We start from the raw sequence: 19,267 nt of genomic DNA on the forward strand, positions 1-19,267 counted from the left end.
TCAAGGGACTACTTTTACCTTTACCTTTAAGATATAACTCACTTTTATAGCTTTAAAACATTTTCTTAGTTAATCTTACCTTGGGAGATTTTAAGGAAATCTTCTTCTCTGTTGACAAAAAATAATTTTTGCTTAGGCATGTTCTTATACTCATGAACAAAGATAATTATGTACTAAACCCTCTAGATACTACGAGTTTCATTTCAGAAAAAATATATAGCAGTTTTATGCAAAGTTTAGTGTAATTAGTATCTAAATTAGTTTTTAATTGATTTACATGTGATGCATCAAAGGAGGATAGTACCTTTAAATACTTCCATTGATTTACACTCAAAAGCTACACAGACGTCTGTGGGAGTTGCCTGTGATCATCAATGAAAGTTATCAGCTTAATAAATAATTCACTGAAAACTGCATTAAAAGGATATTAAGGGCCTGACTTAAGCCCAAGCTAGAAATATCCCACTTTATTCCCAAATCAGTTTTATAGATCAAATTTGGCCATGTGCACAGAAATTTCAAATTCCAGTGCCAAATTATACATAATAAATAGTATATACTGTGTAAATTAGCATACTTTCATAATGAATCCCAGACTGAAAAATGTATATGAAAATAAAAACACAAAATTTTAGAATAGTTTGGCAGTGATTGAAATGGTAACATACATGGTCTGAGACTGGTGAAAAGGGATGGATGCCATGGAAAAGGCCAGAAGGACACAGAGAATGCAGTGGTATTGTCACAAATGAAGTGTGAAGTCTGAGTTCCTCCTATTAAGCCACTCCAATTAAGCCAGTCTCTGGGGCAAAGATTAACCCTTTGTTGCACTGACTGATTGTCTGCATCAAGATGTCCTTGGTCCAGTAGTGTCCACTATTTTAGCCTTCCGTATACATGGAGCCAGCGTGGTGTAGTAGTTTGAGAGTTGGACACGACTCTGGAGATTAGGGTCCAATTCCCTGCTCAGCCATGGAAACCCATTGGGTGACCTTGGGCAAGTCACACACTCTCATCCCCAGGGAAAAAAACATGATAGTGGTCTTTTAGGGTTGTCATAAGTCAGAAATGAGTTGAAGGAATAGCAGCAGCAACCACAACAACAACAATACATGGCTCAGATCTAAAGCAAAATTGACTTGTTTGCAGTAAAGGCATTTTATGGCATGTCTAATGTCTGTCTGTTCAGTAGGATAGCTTACCTATTCCTAGTGCATGCAGCTTTATGCCCATTAACACTGTGGCTGAGACCAACAATTACTTTGGTCAGGAGACCTTTGTTTCCTTTTGTACCCGGAACTGCCTCCCAGAATGCCTCTGTATGCCTGCCTCCTTTATTTCCTTTAAATTCAATTTCCCCAAAGTCTTTGGATCATTGCCTTAGTTTTTACATTTTATTGTAGAATTATAAAGCTTGTAATTTCATACTTCCCCCTCCCACTGCTGGTTTGGCAGTGACAATCCTGAACAATCCTCTGTCAAATTTTTTCAGCTGGTTTTAAAATGTCCCAGTTTCTTTCTACTCCTCCCACTTTCTTTCTTTGTTGTCAGCTTACTTCAGTTGCTGTAAACTGAGCTCCAAGTGTAAAAGTAGTTTGCACTCAATTAACTCAGCAAGGGTAAGAGAAGAGGAAGGGGTGGAACCTTGCCCTTCCCAGTAGGCACGGGCAAAAGCTTTGTGTTCTTCCTCATTAAAACCTTGTGCCCACCTGGCCATACTCTGATGTTGTTTGGCTGTGTGTGTCATCTGTTAAATGTTGGAATTGTGAAGTAATCACATATTCTTCAATGCACATACATATCTCCATTTCCCCCTTCTTATGTTAGTTCCTGGTCTCTCTCACACAACACTACCATCAACTATCCCCTGTCCTCTAGCACTGATCCCCACGGAACTTGCCAGGCCCCAGATTCCTAGCTCTGAAGGATCCTAGCTCAAAATTATGCAACTAAGGCCTAACCAGTTCCAAGACAGCAAAGTCATCTGGATTAATGAGGGCCCTCTCCAAGAGGAAGGCATGCCATTCATCAGCGCTTGTGGTCTGCCTCCTATGACAGGCAGCCTTCACCACCTCATGGGAGGGCCAATCATGCTGCCGGCCACTTTCTCAGTAATGTCGCTGTATGTTTACTATGTTGTCACTAATAAGCATTGCACTTTGTTGTATCTAGATGGAGTCAGGCGTTTTCTGCTCCCTTCCCTTTTTTGGGGTGGACAATAACATTCCTGTAGTGCTGTAAACTATATTTCAGAGGAAGAAAATGGCAAAACTACCTCTGAGTATTCCTTGACTAAGAAAACTTTATGAAATTAATGGAGTCACCATAAGTCAACAAGGGACCTGAAGGTACAAACATAGCTTTCTAACTGGTTTCCTTCTACAAGGGAGACAAATTGTGCAGAGAAAGTTTTACTGTCCCATACACATTTGATTCTAAAAACTGAGATTATTATCTGACTACCCAGTCCCCCAATACACACACTATATAGGAATAGGACCAGTGTCTGCTGCAGTTGTGTCTTGTTTGACCAGCACTGTCAACAGTGTCAGTGGCTCTCCGATTTTTTTTTGCTCTTTGCCTTCATACTTCAAGTAAAGAATATACAGTCGGCCCTTCTTATACACATTTTTTTATACATGGATTCAAGCATCCACAGTTTGAAAATGTTCAAAAAAAGAATAAATTTCAAATGTCAAACCTTGATTTTCCATTTTTATAAGAGACACCATTTTGCTATGTCGTTATATTTAATGAGATTTGAGCATCCACGGATTTTGTTATCCACGGGGGATCCTGGAACCAAACCCCAGCATATAACAAGGGTCCACTTTACATTTGAGGCAAGGGTACTAATTTTAGTACCAAACCCTTACATTTTAAGAGATTTTTTTCCTTGTCTTTCTAGAACACTCCTAACTCACTTTCTTGTATTTAATAGAGGGGGGGAATAATTTACCTTTTTGTCTATCTGACCATCCATCTGTCCATCCATTCATCCTTCCCTTGAAAGCATATAAGGTTCATATACAAGTCTGTGCAGTACAGAAAAGATTAAATCTCTAGCTCATCAAGCAGATTTACCAACTATTTTGCCTCCAGTAAAAACGCATTAATCGAATGCAATAGAGAGTGTCTTGTCCACTGTCTTTTCTGTCCAGAGTCTTTATTGGGGGGTAAAACTGTAAAATTGTATCACTTACCCACTCACTCTTTAAACACAACAGCATGTGCACACATGCATCTAGAAACTGATCTAAGTTGTATCAGTACAAAATGAGACTAAAAAAATGAAAACAAACTGGTAAATATAAATTGAGAAAATAAGATACTTGACATGTGAACTTTGTAATTTTTATTTTTTAAAAAGGATAATTAATTTTAAATGAAAAGACAGTGTCCTTTGATTTCCCACATTTCTTTTACTGGATTGGTGGGTAAGGCCTTGCAGATGTTTGAATTTGTTTGTACTATGTGTTTGTTTTGTTTAATCCTGGTTATTCTTGGTTTGTTACTACTAACAGAACTGGCGACTGCACTGTTCCCACAAGAGCTGCGGGTAGACATGCCTTTTTGTCAGTTGCCAGTCTAACTAGCTTCTTTCCTACATGAGTAAACTCCCAATGTCAATATCTGATTATGGTTAATCAGTAAATGATATAGTCCCCGTGGCTCATGGTTTTGTAGTCCCTGTGGCTCCCAATCTATAACTAGATCTTCTAAGTAATCCCATGAGAACAAGGCAACAGACAGTACGCAAGTGGGGAAACAGTGGCAATCAAAAATAGCTCAATAATGAATCAAATTAAAAAAAAAAGCTGGCAGCATGAACTTTCATAGTCTCCAAAAGCTCATGCTGCCAACTTCTTTCTTTCAGTTAGTCCCTGAGGTGCTACAAGATCTTTTTATATACTGATTTTACAGACTAACACAGCTATATCTTTGAATTAAATCAAGTAGCAGATAGTGGACTGAAAACAACAGAGCAGAGATAAAGGTACATGGGGACATGATAGCCATGGTGAATTACTGAACAGTGCAAATTTCTACAGACTTCAAAGGCAAAGGAAGGCTCTAAATTAACTGTCTATATATGTACATCAAAAAGAAATGTGGGGTGACAGATGAAGTGCATTACCATATACCACACCAACAATGGAGAGATGTTGTAGCAGGGCAGGTTCAAAGGTAGCAATGGGGGAAAGGAACTGGGGGGGGGGGGGGGGTGACTGCCATTTCCCATAGTTCAACTTTTTTCTCTAGAGTGGTGTGATGGTTTGTACCAATGTATTTTACCAGTTTCATTCCCTGTTTACACTGTCACTAGATGGTGACAGCATAGGGTTAAAAGTCAGTTCTATTTCAAAAGCAACCATATACTATTCCTGTCTGGCCATGGCAGTTAAGTGTAAGCAAGATAACAGTAATATCAACAAAAGAGGCCCAGCGAATTACAAAAAGAAGTGAGACTCCAGCCAGGTGTAATCCCTCATCAAAATAAGGTTTAGTCATGCTTGGTGGCAGGTAGCCAGTGGCCTTTAGTTCTGAGCAATTAAATTTGAGCCTTTGGAGGAAGATAAGGATCTCATATAAGGAAAACTGAGCAGAGAGTCAAATCGAAAGTTAGTGGTCACAGTGATTTGACTGGTTGGTAAGAAAGGTCCAATGAATTGTCTGGACCAAGGTAAGTAAAGAAAGCCTGGTGAGGGCTATAAGAACAGAGAAAAGACACCAGAACAGTAGTAGACCTCTCAAGAGCAACTGGCCCAGAGATATTGAGCTGAAGATGCTGCTGGCTGTATGCAGTCCTCAGGATGAATGCAATTACGTTATCTGACTATCTTCTAACTAAACACTGGCAATCTTCCAGACAGAGTTGTTGCTCTCTGATCAGAGCAAGATAATGTATGGAAATGTGTAATAATAACAATGTATGGACACATCTTTACAGAAGATATTTGGAAACAATACAGCAATATGAATATCTATAGAAATAATTAGAAGACTATAATGTCTATGATAAGCTAATTGTTCAGCCTCTACAATTTACCCAGGCAATGAGTTCACTACGCAAGGGGGGTGTAGAAATGTATAATATTGCTTGTAAAGGAAAATTGTAAAATCACTTGCTTATTCTCCCATTATAAAATTTCCTGAAATTCTAAATCTTAAGGGAACCTTAAGGGGAATCTGGATAAAAATGCTGTTCACCGCCTTCAAAAGCACAGGTGACCAAAACGGTAAACAAGAAAGAACTAAAAGTTGACTGTCAAAGAAGAACAAATCCTCAATAAAGCAATATGTGCAGGAGAACAACACCTCTTTTATTGGGCTCTGATATGTTCTTCAGCTACAAATCCTGTCATCTGCAACCATCATTCTCAGTAGCCTGGGATGATGGGGGCTTTAGCCTATCAACAACTAGTGGTCAAACCTGAAAAGGGCTACATGGCCCCTTGAAAAAGATAGCAGGATGGGTGCTATTGAGAATGCTTCTACCTTGTCATTTTGAGAGCTTGAGGTTAAAAAGAAATCCCTAAACCCAGGGCTCAGAAGGAACATGAGAGTTGGTGACTGTCACTTGGGTCATACTGAGGGAGTAGTGTTTCTCTCTCCAAGCACTAGGTTAAATGCTTTGTTTTGCTTCCTCACCACCTTTCCCACCCAGGTAGGAGGATGGAGGAACAAAGCAAAGCAACTCACCGCTGACATTTCCAGGGGCTCCTGAAGAAACAGCCAGTTTCCAGGCCTGACTCCTGCAGGTGGATTACATAGTGAAGTAATAGTTCATTATGCTAGTGGGTCATGCATCTGCTATGAAAGAGGTAGACAAAGTGTTTGCCATTGGGAAAATAAAGGCCTGTTACAGACTGCCAAAATAAAGCTGCTTCGGGTCTCTTTGCAGGTATGCTATTTAAATGATGCATGCATCCTAAGAATCCGAAAGCTTCACCAAAGCTGCACTCCAGTGCTTAGGAATGGAGTGTGGCTTTGGCGCGACCGCCGGACTCTTAGGACCCATGCATCATTTAAATAGCATACCTCCAAAGAGACCCGAAGCAGCTTTATTTTGGCAGTCTGTAACAGGCCAAAGTTGCTAGCTCTGAACAGACTATTGACTTCCAAGATGGGAGGTGGGTTCTTCAGAACCAGGGTGTTGGATGGGCAGGCCTGAGAAAAGGGCTGAGTGAGCCATTGCACCCATGACCTTTTCCTTCTGCAGTTGCTTCAGCAGTGGCATAGATATAATGGAATAAGTCTCAAACAAGATCTCTGACTCATTGTTCTGTACAACTTTGATGTGTAGCATATTTGTTAGTTATCTGTTCTGTTTCTCTCTATTGAAACATTTTATGTTGAAAATGTTAAGTTCCAAATATTTTGTGATACTGTGCTTTTAATTAAACAGGTTGTGTCCCAAAATATGAGAAATTCAATTAGTTGCTGAGTAAGTGACACCTATTCTTTCTGTTGGTTCAGTGTACACAAACTTTGTTTCATGCACAAAACTATTTAAAATACTCTATAAAGGTACTTTTAGACTATGTGTATAAAGTATATATGAAACATAATGAATTCTGTTTAGGCTTGGGACCCATTTCCAAGACATGTCATTACGTACGTATATGCAAATACGGGTATTTCAAAATCAAAATAAATAAATAAATAAATAAAAATTCAAAATCCAGAACACATCTGGTCCCAAGCATTTAGGATAACAGAGACTCAACTTGTATTTAACATTTTTGTGCTGCAGTTTGCTCAGAAAGCATTATAGGATGGGTTTATAGAAATATAACTAGTAATTTTTTAAAAGAAGTTTTAATATCTCAGAGGAGATAATGTCTAAAGCCACATCACCATGAGCACTAATGTAATATGATATAGACAGATAATGCTACTGATGTAGTTGATTTATAAGATGAATTTTCTGTACTCACTTTTATTGTACAGTATCTCCTTTTCATGAGTGAAGGTAAGAATTGCACAAACCTTTCTCCAGAGACAGGATAGAAATTTCAAATTGAGAACAGATGTGGTAGACTTGGATTTGAAACTACTCTGATCATTTTGTTTCTCTGCTCATTTTTGAATAGCACAACTTTATGGATTATTGAAAAATCCAAATAACATAGTCCTTAGTCTCACTAGCTACATTTTGGATACAATAGGCCTTTCCAGTGGAGATAAGTGGTCTAATTGTAAGCATGTCACATATTGCCTTGTGGCAACAAATTTTCTTCTAAAATAATTTCAGATTAATTTTTTAAACCTGATAAATTTTAATAATTCATTTTTAAAATGGCCTACAATATGTTAGAACAAATATTTAATATCTTTAATATACTTGATTATCTGTACTGACAATTTTGTTTTATTATACGTTGTGTGTGCGTGTTTTCTATTGTATTTTATATTCTTGGCATAGTTATGTTTTATTCTGTAACTGTTTGTAAAGCACCATGTACATAGATGGCATTAAATAAATAAATAAATAGATAGATAGATGATGATATGGAATAACACCATGGAACTAAAACAGACCCATTTTATACCTAGTCCACACATTTTTCCTTAGCTTCTTTAATCCTGAGGAAGAATGGAGAAATGCTTGTTATCGGTGAAACTAAAACCATGTCACTTACATAAAGAAGAGTGGAGACAGGGCAATTTGATCTGCAATACAGCTGAATCTCTTAACCACTATGCTATACCAACTCCACCATCACATGTTTTCCAAAACATGTCAAATTTAAGTTGGTTATTTAATGGTTTGACAACAAGAGGCAGCTGATTTAACCAAAAATTATATGATCTGATTTAGGCTTTAAAGAAATAGTGAACAATCCACTCTTAAACCAGAGGAACATTCAGTCCTGCCACTCAGAACAGTTCTAGATGAGGCTTTGATCATACCATCACATTTTTTCATTCACTTGATTTTATGAAGGGGTTCAGGCATTGTTTATCCCTCCTTGTAACCTTTCCTTGCTTTTCTACCCCTTTTGCCATATTTTTTCAAACTGTCAAAAATCTGTTAAGGAGAGAAAAGTGGAAAAGCTAATTAGTGACTTCTAATTGGTAGTTTTAGGGGTCTGAAAACCTTCTCACTTATTTCTGATCAAGTTCACTTGCAGGTAAGCCTTAATGGCTTTATTTTCTGTGCGTACAATAACAATCTTCTTAACATTGTATTTATGCAATATGCTACTCTCTTAGCTCACTAGAAATTTAAGTCAGAATTAAGGTTTAACTTATCTGGAGCCATATTTGCCTTGCGTTAAGGTGGTCAGGCAGCTAATGTGGGGCACTGTAGAAACTGGAAGAAGGCAAAGACTTGAAAAAACAGCTGTGAAAGAACTAGATAAGATCCTCATTAAATATCAATGTCAGAATAATCTGTGTCATAATATTTCTGATTATTATGTATGGTTGTGGAAGTTGGAAAGTGAAGAAAGCTGACAGGAAGAAAAGCAACTAATTTGAAATGATTTGCTAGAGCAGCTAGAGGTGAATTCTGTGGATACTATGGAGTTCTCAAAAAAAAAAATAAAAAAATGAATGGGCCCTAGGATGAATTAAGCTTGAACTCTCACTCAAAACCAACATCACTAATGCGAGGCTATGATATTTTGGGCATATCATGAGGTGATACAACTCACTGGAAAAGATGACAATGCTAAGCAAACTGGAAGGCAGTAGGAAAAGTGAAAGTCCACACTATGGTGAATTAATTTGATCAAGGAAATCATGGCCCTGAATTTGCACAGGACAGTTGATGACCAGCAGCTCTTCCACACTGCAAAAATGAATCAGTTTAACACCACTTTATCTAACATGGCTGTGGAATCCTGGGATTTGTAGTATGAATTCTGTAGGATAAAGTCATGACAGTAAAAATGGTTTCAAACTGCTTTATTTTTGTAGTGTGGATTCACTGCAGGTCTCCTGAAGATTAATTTATAGGCTTGCTGCAAGTCAAAGTAGACTCAAGGGCCTGATACAGATAGGCCAAAATAAAGCTGCTTCGAGTCACTTTGGAGGTATGGTGTTTCAATGATGCATGCGTCCTAAGAGTCCAGAAGCTGCACCAAAGCCACGTTCCAATCCTAAGGACTGGAATGCAGCTTTGGTGCAGCTTCCAGAGTCTTAGGACACATGCATCATTGAAACACCATACCTCCAAAGTGACTCGAAGCAGCTTTATTTTGGCCTGTCTGTATAGGGCCAATGAGAAACAACAATAGAGGTATTTAATTTTTTCAGAATGAGGGGGAAAAAACCTTTTGAAAACCTGGGAAGCCATCAAATGATGGTATTATGGGGAAGGGGGCATGGCCACCTGGGGAAGCCCAAAGCCTGGACTGGAATCCCAGGAAGGCCAGATCCAGTCACAGAATTTAAGGTTCTCCATACATCGTCTAAAGACTTTAAAAAAAACAATACTTTGTGTCTTTTGGGAGGGATAGATATAGGAGATTATTGCATTCACGTTAAAGTGACTTATCCCCAACAGGATAAAGTTGTGTTTAATTTTGAAAGCGAGTATTGTAACACTCAGCCATGGCTGGGCGAGTGCAAGCTGTATGCAGCCTGAATCCCAGCCACGCTTACCCAATGGCTTTTCAAAAATGGCAAAATCTTGTTTTTGAAAAGCAGCTGGATAACCACAGCTATGATCTGGGCTGCAGACGAGTTGTACTTGCCTGGCCGTGACTGAGTATGATAACACCTGCTTTTAAAATTAAATGCAATGTTTTAAAGTGAATGTGATAATCTCCATAGTTTTTAGTAATCATTGCTGTGGTTTTATTGTATTTTTTCTTGCATGCCACTTTCAAAGGGCTTACACCGAAAGCAGCAAGTAAACAATGTAAATAAAAATGAATAAATTGAACAAGAGTGCAGCTTAACTGAAAGAAATTTAGGCAGAACATTTTCGCACTGAACTATTGCTCATGAGAAGGAATTAGCAGTTGATGGGTGAGGAAATATCATTTGCCTGATGTGCCAGAATATCTTTGACTAGGCCTGTTGTTATCAGCCTCGCTTTACACAACCTCATGGCCAAGATATATTATCGGTGCTGGCTTTTTCTTACTCAGTTTGGTATTGTTTTGGTAGACAAGGAACATAAAACAAACACAGCCAGGCAGGGTGATCATGGCATAATACTGATAAGGAAGGCCAAGAAAATCAGCTTGTCATGGGATGGTTGTAAAATGCACCACAGAGTCACAAATCTGAACATGCAAATTACAACAGCTATTTTATCCAGCCTCTCTTCATTCTCCAGACATTGCAATTTTATTTTTATTGCATAGATGTGTTAATTTGGGCACCATATGTGCGCAGCTACATTTGCATCAGAAGCCAACACAATAGAAAACATAAGCACTAGAAAACGGAGTCTCAGGGAAAAAAAAATGTCTTGCCAGCAAGAACCATTAAACTGTAGAATAATCACCCAAGGGAGGAGGTGGGACAACAGCATCTGAATCACTGATAGCTAGATAGGACAAATCTGGGAAAATTTACTGAGGAGAGTAATCTTCCATTTGCATACAGGAGGACAAGCAATTTACTTGCTCTTTCCTAGCTCTCATTACTATCATTCTAAGACACTTTGCAAAATATCCAGTGTGGTATCTAGCCATGTAATATCTGGGAATCATTATGGAATGAAGCAAGAAATGTACCTTTCTCCCAAGTTGCACTGAATAATAGTGATGACTATCTGTTTGGCAGTACCATTGAGCACAACTATCCCTTTATTTCGAGTGGGTATGGCTTGAGGCAAAACATCCAGATGTTGTTGAATAATGAGTGTTGAACAAGGTTTTCCAAGAGATGTTTGAGTCTAAAAGAAGATTTAATTATTATCATTGTTTCTCAGTTTTCTTCCTGATTTACTTCAATTTATTGGATTTGGAAAAACAAAACAGAACAAACCCTACCCACCCACCCAAAGCTTAGGTCTGCATCTGAAAATTTCCCTTCAACACTCAATTCCAATTCAATAGGTTATTTATTTTTATTTTTTGCTCCAAGAAAATTGGTTTCTATAGTACCAAATAAAATTCTCATTTGGTTAGAGAGCATCTGTGAATGATAAGGGATACTTGCTCAGTGATACACTGACAGAATGTGTGAGGCAAGTCTCACTATCCTGTATATGTACTGTATACAGAGGCAAGTGCCACTATATTCAGTGGGGCTTATCCCAGGAAACTTTAAAAAGTTGCTGTTTGGCACTATATCTCCCAGTATCCCTCAGCCATCTCTCACCTCTAGGAGCGATTATTCAGATTTTAACTTTTCCAAGCTCAGCTCCCATGAGGGAGTGCTGGATTGAAGACAAAGTCTATGGAATTAATTTTCACTGCACAGCAGAAATGAAAGAGAAAAAAATAGAAGTGCCTGGTTTATGTGTATATTTAGGGAAATGGCTTCTATTTATCCCTTAGAATTATCCCCCAAAGATGTTGTAATATGTTTTAATTAACTTACAATTAGAGTTGTTATAGAAGCTGCATAAAAAGAATGATAATTCCACGGAGGGCAAAGTGTGGAAGAAACCTCACAGAAGTGGAAGATTGTACAGGATTGTCATTTCCAGCCATTTAAATCAAGGCTGAGAATTGTGTGCTCTTCTGGAATCTGGATGTTGTTGGACTGCAACTTCTAGCCAGTGCAGCCAATGATGAGGAAGGCCGGGTGCTGCAGTGTGGCAATATCTAGGAATAAATAGTTCCCATCTCCTTTAACTTAAGGCAAATTTTCACATATAGATGTACTCTGTTTTATTTAGTTTGTTCATCTGTCTGTGAAGGTTACAGACAGATTAACTATACAGTCATCCCTCCATATCCATGGATTCAACTATCCATGGCTTTAATATACTCCAAAAATATATAAATTCCAAAACGAAAACCCCAATTTTGCCATTTTATATAAGGCACACCATTTCATACATCATTATATTTAATGCAACTTGAGCATCAACGGATTTTGGTATCCATAAGGGGTCCAGGACCCAAACCCCAGCAGATACCAAGGGCCCACTGTATATATAGGAAATTTAATGTTGTCAGTTCATTTTGTCGAAATGACAAAACAAATATTGACCCTTCCAAATTAAGTCCTACATTTCCAAGTAGATAGAGGAGGATGTTTTTTGAGGGATAATCACAAGGTCTTTGCTATGAAAATATTTGCAGTTGCAAGGCAGTCACCAAGAATGTCTCCCTATATATTTGATGCCTTAGCTTGGCACACATGTGCAATTTAGAAGAGGATATCCTCAGTTTGTCTGAGAAATGAGAATAGGTTTAGAAGAGGTAGGAATCTCTTTGATATGCCGGACTCAAGCTTTAAGGAGCTTTATAGATCAAAGTCAGTTCCATGTATTGCATATGATCCACTGTTAAAAGAAGATGAAGAAGATTTTAGCCCATCTTGGTGCTGAATATTGAATTTGAAAAAAGTGAACTGTTTAGTTACAAAACAGATTTTAAAAAGTGTTTGGAGAGGACAAAGTATGTGCAAAATAGGAAGACATTTTGTCCAAATCACACAGAAAGCAATGTGTTTAGATAATAGCAAAAGAGTAGAATGTCTACTCATATTAATTGTTTAAGTCTGGGAGGAAGTAAAAACAAATTTGGGAGGAAAATTATTTAACATTACTTTTACCTCATGAAAACTAATTTATTAAGTCCACCAGAATTTTAACAGTAGATGAAATATGGAGTAAAACTAATCCTGTGGAATCAAAGAGTGACAAAAACCATTTCTTCACGTATTATTCAAATGCAAGCTTCCTTCAGCCAGGCAAAAGTTCAAGAAAGCAAAGCTGTGAAGCTTGTAACATTAGCATAGTGGCAGCAAACATGTTTTGTGTCCAGAGTGATCCAAATCCAATCCCTGGCATTAAAAAGGTATAGTAGGAAGTGAAGAAAAAGATATCGGCCTGATATTCTGGAAAGTGCTGCTATCAAGAGCAGATAATAGTGAGCAATATGGATAAATCGTCTAATCTTGTAGTGGGCTTTCTACCTGACTTGGGGACTGAACTTGGCTTTGCATTACAATAATAAAAATGGTGTGTAACTTGCAAGCACAAACCATAACTTTATCAAACTGAATATAAGCATGTAGAGACTGAGAGAAGTATGGGAAGTTGTGGAATGTTCTTGGTTTTCTAAATCATGCTTTGAGTATTTTATATCTAAACAGGTCTGGTCTTACCATGAGGCAGAGTGAGTCAACCACCTTGGACAGCAGAGTTTAGGAGTTACGGTGTGAGCCAAGGTACAAACATTATTTTGTGAGGCTGGTACACACTTGTTAAACAGCCCCCCCCCTTCGCACACTGTTATGATAATCCCTCATCCCCAAAATAATTTCAGCTATAAAAAAATTGCTCTGATTTTGAAAATTACTGTTCCATATTCTAAATCTCTGGGGGAAAAATGTCTGGCTTTGTTGTTTTTAGCAGTAACAATCAGCCTTACAACCCTATAAGTCTACTAACTCTTTTGTAAGTGTTTATTATTGATGGGATTGTTTTGTCAATGTCTTGGGTTTCTTTAATTACAGTGAAACCTTGGTATCTGCTGTGGTTGGGTTCCAAGACCCACTGTGAACACCAAAATCCATAGATGCTCAAATCCCATTACATAGAGTGGCATAGTAAAATAGCGTCCCTTATATAAAATAACAAAATCAAAGTTTGCTTTTTTGAATCCATTTATTTTTAAATATTTTCAAGCCATGGATGGTTGAATCTATGAATACAAAATCCATGGATGTGGAGGACTGACTGTATTTTAATGGACTAAAGTGGCTGTAAATGTTAAAGCTTTATGTTTCTGGTCTTTTTTTATTGCAGAATCATTAATTACCCTGCCCCCCTTCCATTTCTCTTGCGAGCTCACACCCAAAAGACAAGATGTCTAGATGGCTTAACCATTTGTGCATCACCATAGAACACCTGCAGTTGTTGATGAGTACCAGCTTACTGAAACTTCTTTCAGTTTCTGCTAGTGACTGGTAATGTGAAAAAAAATCAGTACGACATGTGCACTTCACTTAAAATTAGTTTACATTTGTTTCTGGAAATGTCATTTAATAATTTAAAATAATTGAGTGTATTTGCTTTTCCAGAAGTAGACCTCGAGTTCCCCCCCCCCTTTAATATTTTTAAAGAAAATTCTCAGAAAGATCTGTAGAACATTTGCAAAATAGACATTTAGATATTTCTTCTGGTTCCCCAGGTTCTGCCTAGTGTGATATATTTTAGGATTTAATTGAATGTAAAACAAATGTTACTGGTTGTTTTAAATCTATGTTATAATGTACAGATATCATTGTCTAACATTGCATTGAGACCGTATGAATTAGGAAATATTCATTTGTGAAGTTGAAGGCTTTCATGGCAAACATAGTTTTCTTTGGGTTTTTTAGGCTATAATAATAATAATAATAATAAAATTTTATTTGTATACCGCCCTTCTGAAAATCAGGGCGGTGAACAGCATCTAATAACAATACATACATATACATTAAAACAATTCAATAAAAACAATAAAATTAACATGCCGGCCTACAGTGCTGACGAGGGGGGGGGGAGAGTTGCTGGTCAGGGGTAGGCTTGTTCGAATAGATGGATTTTTAGCCCCTTCCTAAATTGGGCTAGGGAGGTGGCTGAGCGGAGCTCGAAGGGCAGCGCGTTCCAGAGGTTTGGGGCTAAGATGGAGAAAGCCCTCCTAGAGGTGGAATTATATTTCACCTCTGGAACTCTTAGCAGTAGCTGCCCTGAAGATCGAAGTGCGTGGGGCGGATTGTACGGAGAGAGGCGGTCCTCCAGGTACCCTGGGCCCAAGCCATTTAGGGCTTTATAGGTGATTACCAACACCTTGTATTGCGCCCGGAAGCGAATAGGCAGCCAATGTAAGTCTTTAAGGACAGGTGTTATATGACTGGCCCTGGCAGTGCCAGTGACCAGACGGGCTGCCATATTCTGCACAAGTTGCAGCTTCCGAGTATGGTACAAGGGTTGCCCCATGTAGAGCGCATTGCAGAAATCCAACCTAGAGGTTACCAGGGCGTGTACAACAGTTTCAAGGTCTCCCCGGTCGAGGTAGGGACACAGTTGGCGTATCAGCCGAAGCTGATAACAGGTGCTCCTGACCGTCGCATCCACCTGAGATGTAAGGTGGAGCGACGAGTCCAGGAGCACCCCCAAGCTGCGTACAGAGTCCTTCACGGAAAGCGTGATTCCGTTCAGGACAGGTGGAACCACCGCCAGCCCCGGACCGGGGGAACCTATCACCAGTACTTCCGTCTTCTCTGGATTCAGGCTGAGTCTGTTGTCCCTCATCCAGCCCATTACCGACTCCAGACAGGCCACGAGAGGAGAGACGCTAATCCCGGTCACTGCATCAGTCGGAGACATAGAGAAGACTATTTGGGTGTCATCAGCGTACTGATAACACCGCGCCCCATGTCTCCGGATGATCTCTCCCAGCGGTTTCATGTAAATGTTGAAAAGCATGGGAGACAGAATGGCTCCTTGAGGGACCCCAGATGTAAGGGCCCTCTCATCGGAGCGCACGTCTCCCAGCTGCACTATCTGGGACCTCCCGGAGAGGTAGGACCGGAACCACTGGAGCGCAGTGCCCCCGATTCCCACCTCCGCCAGGCGTCCCAGAAGGATACCATGGTCTATGGTATCGAAAGCCGCTGAGATGTCCAAGAGCACTAACAGGGACACGTTTCCCCTGTCCATGCCCAGACAGAGATCATCGACCAAGGCGACCATAGCAGTCTCAACCCCGTAACCCGCCCGAAAGCCAGTTTGAAATGGGTCTAGATATTCCGCTTCATCCAAGATCGATTGAAGTTGGATTGCAACTGCCCGCTCGATCACCTTCCCCAGAAATGGCAATAGCGAGATTGGCCGATAATTATTGTGCAACAGGGGGTCGAGGGAGGGCTTTTTTAAATAAAGGTTTTACTATGGCCAATTTCAGGTTTGTTGGAAATTGCCCATCCCTCAATGAGGTGTTAATAATCTGCTGTAACAATAAAGTTACAGCTGGGCCCCCCTGTGCCGCTAGCCATGAGGGACAGGGATCGAGAGAGCATGTTGTCTTCCTAACACTTCCAAGGATCTTGTCCACATCCTCGGTACTGACAGACTCAAACTGATCCAGCCTAACCAAGTTCACGGATGCCCTGGATATCTCTACTCTAGGTTCTGCTCTAAGGCTGGCCTCAAGACCTTCGCTTATCCAAGAGATTTTATCCGCGAAGAAGTTGTTAAATTGGTCGCAGCAGGCCTTAGAAGGTTCAAGGATCTGGTTCAGGGCAGGAGGGAGCTGAGTTAGCTCCCTCACTACCCTGAACAACTCTGCCGGACGCGACTCCGCGGACGCGACACGTGCAGCATAGAACGGGTTCTTAGCTGCACGAATCGCCTCTCCATAGTCCTTCAAAAGATGGTCTAGGAGAGTCTTGTCGGATAAGCGCTGGTGTTTCCGCCAGCGGTGCTCTAGCCGTCGCAGGACCCGCTTCCTCGCCCGTGGCCACATTCTGGAAAAATTTATTCCTGATGTTTTGCCTGCATCTGTGGCTGGCATCTTGAGAGCCACAGAGTTCTGAAGATGCCAGCCACCAATGCAGGTGAAACATCAGGAATAAATTCTTCCAGAACATGGCCACATAGCCTGGAAAACCCACAGAAAAATACTCATTTGCTTGCAAATCTTGTCAGCAGAAGCAGCTAACCTTGCTCTCACTGTCTTATAATACTTGGCTTTTGCCATCCCCCCTAAGATGTTCCTCCCTCCTGCCTAGACAAAAGAAATTGGGACTCATAGAATATGCCATGTTAGAGAAGAAGTGATATCGCAGTTTCACAAACTAACTGCACATGCTGCTCTCACTGTGGTAGAAGAAGGCCTTATACTGGGGCCAGGCAAGGAGATCCATCTGTAACAATTTTGCTGAGACTGCTCAAACTCTCCTTCTGACTGGCTCCAGCAAATCTCACAAGATATGTGGAATACATATATATAAATATGGTGGGGGTTACAAACATTCTCAGGCAGAACCTACAGTTCATTCTAATTTTTTTTCTTCATTTGAATCACTTGGTCCCAGTAAAATGTACCCCATTACAGTCAGCCTTCCAATAGTTCTTTCAGAATCCTCCTCTCCTTTCTTCTGTTTTGGGTTGAATCCATATCAGCAAAATAATCCAGATCCAGTTCTCCGTATTTTGACCAGATTTGACCCTTTTAACACCACACTGACATATAAAAATCCAGAATCAAATTGTTTGTTTGTGTGTATTGTGTATCCATTGTATTGTATATACTGATAGACATACATTTCCCCTGCCAAATTCAAATCAGTACATGCTTTCTACTCATTCCCAGCATGCATAAACCTATCAACGAACAGCCTTTCTTGTTTTTCCCTCAGTCTTATCACCCACCTTGCACTCTCATTGGATAGCTCCAATCCCCTTTCCCCCCTTATGCCCCATTGACGAGTAAGCAAGGAAAATTTAAATGTCTCCTGACCAACACACACACACACACACACACACACACACACACACAGAGGACACAGTGAGAGTGGTGTGTGGGTATCTGGGACAAACAGAGGGAACAGGACAGGAGAAGGAAAGAGCCTGGGTGGATGGTCTGGATAAAGCCTTTTGCCATGAGCTGGTTGACATCAGAGCAATGATGCAAGGTCTTCACTGGCAAGGAGGTAGCAGCCCCAAAGAAAAGGAGAAAGGAAAAAAAAATGAAATGTTTGGTCTGCTGTCCCCACCTTACAGAGCCCAGCCATGAGACAGTATGGGGGTAGATTGTACATGGGTGGATCTAGACTAGGTTCTTTTAAGTCAGAGGAAGGATGTTTTATGTAGACCGAAACGACTATCTTCCCCCTTTCCTCCTCTTATTCCAATGGTGAATGAATGAATGCCAGTCTGATTTCTTCCCAGCAACCAAATTTAATAAAAGGTAACACATACACTCCAGCGAGCAGAGACATAAAATAAACATTTAAAAAAATGGTGACAGCACTTGGCATATGGGGGATGCCACCCACCAATCTGTCTTGCCCCACAACTATACCCTGTCCCTGGTCCAACAGGACACATGTTTCTAGAAACTGCATAGTAAAAAGTGAGTTTTTCTAAATCACACTAGAGCCTAAAAGAAGTCATTCACTGTAAAAGTGGCCATACATTGTGTGTTCCAGCAGCACCAGAATCTAGGTGGGTATGGATTTTTTGGCTGCTGTGGATTCAGCCCTGGACAGCATGAATGTGTCAGCCTTGTACACAGCCTATCCTGTTGCAATTAACTGGCTTGCCTCTTTCTGATGGGAGGGCCCACCACATTGGCAGGGGTGAATTAAGTTTCAATTGCCTATCCAATCCACTTTTGCATATGTAATGAAGGTGTGTATCATCTTGTCATTTGCTCAGGTAGCAAAGAGCCTTACTTTATTTTATTTATATCCCACCTTTCTCTCGGCACAGGATCCAAGACAGCATATAACATTTTAAAAGCAGATTACAATTTAAAAAATGTTAATACAAAAGTTACAACACAAACTAAATTTCTGTTGTTGAAAAACACAAATTAAAATAGATAAAACCAGCATTAAAAGCCAGTTGAAATCCTCATTAAAAGATGCTTTAAAACATAATAAAATAAAAACATCTCCCCATTAAAAGCTTTATCTGCTGCATACACTAAAAACCAAACATTCTCGTAAAATAAAAAGTCTTTACCTGCTAGTGGAAACACAGCAAGGAGGGGGTCAATCGGACCTCCTGGACCTGTTATTTCAGCCTTGTATCCAGACCAACAAATTATGGCTCCTGGGAGATCATTGTGATAGGATAAACTTCCAGATGGTTTCATTACTGAGACCCCACTGAAATGAAGAAGTGTGGTCTTGCACAATTCTTTATTCAACTTTCAGGGTGTTCCTGGCAAAATTTACATATGTGCCCATTGGGCTGTTTAACACTATATACACACACACACACACACACACACTCATGAAATGTCTCGGCAGTAGTCCAACACAACTTTGCAAAACCATGTACCACATGGATATACAGCCAGGGAGCAGAGACTAGTTGGCTCCTTCTCACGAGTATACATGGTGGACTTCCCATCAAATGACTGCTGCAAAACCTACGGGGTTCAATTTCTTTTGAATAATTGAT

The sequence above is a fragment of the Sceloporus undulatus genome, chromosome 4 (assembly GCF_019175285.1).
Source record: "Sceloporus undulatus isolate JIND9_A2432 ecotype Alabama chromosome 4, SceUnd_v1.1, whole genome shotgun sequence".
NCBI lineage: Eukaryota > Metazoa > Chordata > Lepidosauria > Squamata > Phrynosomatidae > Sceloporus > Sceloporus undulatus.